Source organism: Echinops telfairi, unplaced genomic scaffold (genome assembly GCF_000313985.2).
Source record: "Echinops telfairi isolate 266 unplaced genomic scaffold, ASM31398v2 ScPeMD7_19;HRSCAF=73, whole genome shotgun sequence".
Lineage (NCBI taxonomy): Eukaryota > Metazoa > Chordata > Mammalia > Afrosoricida > Tenrecidae > Echinops > Echinops telfairi.
The window spans coordinates 2478609-2484300 of record NW_022103916.1 but is presented as its reverse complement, the minus strand read 5'-3'; the positions used below and the strand labels follow the sequence as shown (position 1 = coordinate 2484300).

Sequence of the window (5692 nt, the reverse complement as noted above, 5' to 3'; positions counted from 1 at the left end):
CTGAGAAGACTCAGATCTTGCCTTCAGCTTCCAAGCTGAAATCAGCAGATCGGCCTATGAAAACTTCTGTATTCAAACAAAGGAAATGATTCCTCTAAAAGCAACACCTACTTAAAGGCTTGAAGTTAAACAAGTGGCAATCTAACAGAGAAGCAACAAGCCCAGATGGAAAAAGCACACCAGCCTAGGCAACTATGAGGTATCAATGCAAGCAAGTAGCAGGCATCAGAAGACCCAAAACAAATAAACATAAAACCATATTGTTGAGAATGATGGGGGCTGGAGCAGAGACCCAAAACCTATCTGGAGACCATGGGACCTCTTCTCACAGAAGGGTCACAAGGAAGGGATGAGTCAACCAGGGAGTAGTATAGCTCCAATGAAACACACAATATACCTCTGGTTACTTGAGGCCTCTTCACCCCCCACTATCATGACCCCAGTCCTGCCTTTCACTTCAGGTTAGACCAGAGCATGTGCACAGGTACAGATAGGAGCTCACCACACATGGAATCCAGATTAGATACACCCCTCAGGAACAGAAATGGCAGTATTGATAGCAGGAGGGTAGGGGAAAGTGGGGCAAGGAGGGGAGGAAGGCAGGAATGGATCACAATGATTGATACATAAATATGCCCCAACATAAACCAGGGGAGAAGGGAGACAGTGGTTGGTGTAAGATATAATCTAATAGTAACTTATAATATGTCAAATGGTCACGAGGGGGGGCGGGGAAGGAAAAATGAGGAACTGATACGAAGAGTTCAATAGAAAGTAAATGTCTAGAAAATAATGATGGCAACATATGTACAAATATGTTTGATACAATTGATGTATATCCATTGTTCTAAGAGCGGTAAGCATCCCCAATAAAATGATCTATAATGAATGAATGAATAAAATAGCAACACTTATTATCCCTGTCTTGGAAACAAGGAAGAGGACAGGTAATGGAAATCTTGCAATCTGAAAAGCTGACTGAAAAGTGACAAAGAAGCTGAAGATGGGTGGTGGAGAGAAGCTTAACATTCCAGCCACTCCCCCACCCCCACCCGCAATCTAGAAATGTTAGCAAGAACCAACAACAGCATATTAGAGAGACCAAGGATCACAATTCTCAGATGAAGACTGTTCATAAGAAAAATGACAAGAGGGCATAGCTATAATCCATCAGCAGTTGCATGTCAGGCCATGCAAAATGGGGGAAACAGCAACGTACATTTTTCAAATAATCAAAATTGGAACTCTAGCTTATCAAGCCCCAGCTTAATTTTTAAGTCTCAAATGAGCCAGAACTATGCTGCAGCCAAATTTAGTGCATCGCCATCCCCAATTGTTCTCCCTAAACCACTGAACCACTGAATTCCTGTTTCCTTTAATCCTTCTGCTAAAGAAATTACCACATTTCAACTGAAAGGCTTACTTAAAGTACAGGTATAAATTAAGTACTAATGTTTACATTTAAGTATCATCCTAAAGAATTGTCAGTGGATCTGAAACAAATCCACTAGCGAATTAATCTATTTATATAAAACTAATATAGAAACTATCATTAGACTTGTTTTAATGTGTATACCGCGGTGTAATGATTTTATCAGTTCAACTTATGACAATATTAATAGCTACTTGAGAATTATGTTTTCATTTGACTAATTCTTAAGTGTGAAACCATTCTAGTTTAGATTTGGAAAGTGAAGAATCAAGTTTTTCTATTTTTTATTGGGGAAAATACTAATTTATCATTCATTGATCAGTAGGTTTACTTGTTGAAAACAAGTGGATCAGATTATAAGCACCCAGCTCAAACTAAGGTTTAATGTCCTAGAAACACTTGACCAGTAATATGTTGATCTGATGTATTACTAGAAGAAAATGTGAATTTTTCTTAGTGAATAGTTGCATTTTAGTAATTATACAGTGGTGAATGTGGAAAAGGCACTAAGGCACAGTAGACACCAACAACCCTGTTTATTGCATACAGTGGATGAGTGTCTGCCAACAAATGCACCGAAAACATTTTATACAACGTATTGAGTGATCGTTGAATCACTTTTGAAATACATTTTTAAAATTCTAGCACTACACAAGCTATTGACAGTGATCTCGCCTAAAAAATTCATCGCTGAAAAGCTTGCTGCAAGTGCAGGGTTGTAAATTTTGAGTTTTAAGTATCTATGAAAGTAAGAGCCATGTAAATATATGTAATAAACTTGTAGCATATGTGAAATTTTATTGGCTTTTATCCTACAAAATAAAGTATTTTATTATGAATTTTTTTAATGTAAAACCATGGACTGTTTTTGTACTATTGCCTAATTTTAAAGGTTCAAAAAGTTTGTTTTTAAAAGTTTGCCCTTGTACTGACGTGCCAGTGTATGTATGTTATAATTGATTTGGTTGTAAATTGTATTTCAAAGTAAATTGTAGTGTAAGAAATCTATTATAATGGAAAAAGTTTAAGCTGCTACAACACTTCCTGTTTACAAGACATGTGATGTGCAGCAGAGAACTATTTTTTTCCTTAAGCCCAAAGATTAATTATTAAAATATAATGCTCATTTTGACTTTCATCAGTTTTTGTAGCCTAGGATACTAGTAGTTGTGCGATGCTGGTATACTTTTGTTGTCATGAATAAGGATATCCCCAACGGGACCACTTAAGGAAAATTTATTGCACAATATTTTGATTGACAACAATATTTGCCTACCTTTAAAATAAATGCTCAATGAATTACCCCCACCCCCAATAGCAATTTAAGAGAAAAATGTGATGGGAGGTTAATTTCAAGGTTCTCATGGTGGAAGCCTGTTTTCTAGTTTGGCAGCTTCTTAGATGTTTATAAGCAAAATGACTAAATGGAATTTCTTCAAATAAATCCAGTTGAAATAATGTTGTCCCAGTATGCTAAAGACAAAATTATATAATACCTTATGTATAAGAATTTGACACATGAAACTTAAGAAAATATAATTCTGCCCCCACCCACCCCCCAAAAAAACACAAAAAACAAAAGAGTTACTGTGTTAGTCCAGGTAGACTAGAGAAACAAATTCATAGACACTCATATGTGCATAAGAGAGAGTTTTATATAAAGGGTAATTGTACATTAAAAAAGCATCCCAAACCAGTCGAGTTCAAGCCCATAAGTTTGATATTGCCCATATGTCTGATACCAATCTATAAAGTCCTCTTCAGATTCACGAAACACATACAGTGATGCCAAATGCAGGACGATCACAGGCCAGTGAACAGAAAGTGTTTGGATCCAGTGGCATTGTAAGCATGGGGTCTGTCAGTGTAAGGCCATGTGTCTTGTCAGTAGAGCATCTCCAAAGGAGTGAGCAGACAGAGAGTTTCTTGTCTCCAAGGAGGAAATACAGGATTTCCCAGAATTCTCAGGAGAAGGCCATGTCCATACAGAGGCCTCATTGGCTATACAATGATTGACAGGCTAGACTCCACCCCTTCACTCCCAATCCTCAAATTGACACTAGACTATATAACTACTACAGTTACCATCTCAGAACTCATAGGGATAGTTCTGTATTTTATGGTCTACTATGAGTCAGAATAAACCCAACAGCAGTGAATTTGGATATCTTTCTATCTTATTCCTACTCCATCCTCACAATTGTTCCTATGCCTGAGCCCACTGATGCAGCCACTGTGTCAATCCATCTCCTTGAGGGCCTGCCTCTTTTCGCCACCTATTCACTTTACCAAACATGATGTCCTTTTCCAGGGACTGGTCTCTCCTGACAGTATGTCCAAAGTATGTTACATGAAGTCTTGCCACTCTTGCCTCTAAGGAACACTGTGGCCTTATTTCTTTCAATACAGATCAGTTTGTCCTGTTAGCACTCCATGGTACTTTAAATATTCTTCATCAGCACCACAATTTAAATGCATCCATTCTTTTTCTGTCTTCCTTATTCACTGTCCCACTTTCACATGCATGCAATGAAATAGAGAATCCATGACTTAGGTTAGGCACACCTTAGTCTTCAAAGTAACATCTTTGGTTTTGTGCAGCAGATATACCTAATGCAGTATGTCTTTGATCTCTTGACCACTGCTTCCATGAACATTGATTATGGGTCCAAATAAGACAAAATGCTTGACCACTTCAACCTTTTCTCCATTGGTTCAGTTTTGAGGATTTGGGTCTTCCTCACATTGAGTTATATAATCTGTACTGAAGGCTACAATCCTTGATCTTCATCAGCAAGTGCTTCAATTGTCTGTCAGTTGTTGTACTATGATGGCTTGTGTATTGCTGTGATTCTGGAAGCTATGTTACTGGTATTTCGATTGCCAGTAGGGTCACCCAAAGTGAATAGGCTTCAGCGGAGCTTCCAGACTAAGAGCAGACAACCAAAAAAGGAATAGATTCCTCACTTTGGAGGAAGAAGCTACTTACGCATAGCTTCAACGTATTGTCAAATATGGAAAGACTAAACAAAGGAAGCAGAACATTGTTGGAGATATTGCCAGAGGATGGGCCCCTTGGGTCTGAGGGCACTCAAAATATGACTAAAGAAGAGATGATTTCTTGGAGGGGAGTCAACCATAGTGATTGGAGTCGGGTAAAGCCTATGGGAGTGGAATCTTTGGGATCTTCACTTGCTGATGGGGCACAGCTCCAAGTCAAGTGTAACAGCTGCAAAAATCTTCTAATGTTTATAACATGGAATATGTGAAGCATGAATTTAGAAAAATTGAAAGTATAAAAAAGTGAAATAGAACTTATGAAGATCTATATCCTAGGTATTAGTGAGCTGAAATAAATGGGTATTGGCCATTTTGAATCAGAAAATCATATGATTTACTATGCAAGGAATAACACAATGAAAAGGAATGGCATTGCATTCATTGTCAGAAAGGAGCTTGCTAAATTCATCAAGAAGTACAACACTATCTGTTACCAGATTATATCTATCTGCCTTCATGGAAATCCAATCAACACAACTATTATTCAAATTTATGCACCCACTAGAAAAACTAGTGTTGAAGAAATTGAATTCTACCAAAGATTTTTCAGTCAGAAATTAGTCAAACCTGCATTCAAGGTGTTTTGATGGATATTATTAGTGATTGGAATGTAAAAGCGGGAAAAAAGAGGTAGGAACAGTAGATGGAAAATATGGATTTGATGATAGAAATTAAGCTGGAGATCACATGATAGAATTTTGCAAAATCAACAACTTATTCATAGCAAATACCGTTTTTCAACAACACAAAGGGTGACTATATGCATGGACTTCCCTACATGGAATGCACAGAAATTAAATTGACTACATCTGTGCGAAGAGATGATGGAGAAGTTCAATATCAGCAGCTAAAACCAGATCAGGGGTTGTCTGTGGAACAGACCATCAATTGCTCACATGTATGTTCAGGATAAAGCTGAAGAAAATTAAAACAAATCCACCAGAGTGAAAATGACTTTGAGTCTATCCCACCTAAATTTTGAGAGCATCTCAAAAACAAATTTGATGCACTGAACACTAATGACTGAAGAACTGATGAGCTGCGGAAAGACATCAAGAACATCATTCTTTTTTGTTTGTTTGTTTGTTTGTTTATTTTTAACATTTTATTAGCGGCTCATACAACTGTTATCCCAATCCATACACACGTCAATTGTGTAAAGCGCATTTGTACATCGTTTCTCAAAACATTTTCTCTCCA

General features: G+C 37.4%; 1 pseudogene; it reads left to right on the top strand.

Annotated features, from left to right (window-relative positions):
- The first annotated feature begins 1003 nt into the window (after positions 1–1003).
- LOC101657347 lies at positions 1004–1440 on the top strand (annotated as a pseudogene).
- Positions 1441–5692: the final 4252 nt, after the last annotated feature.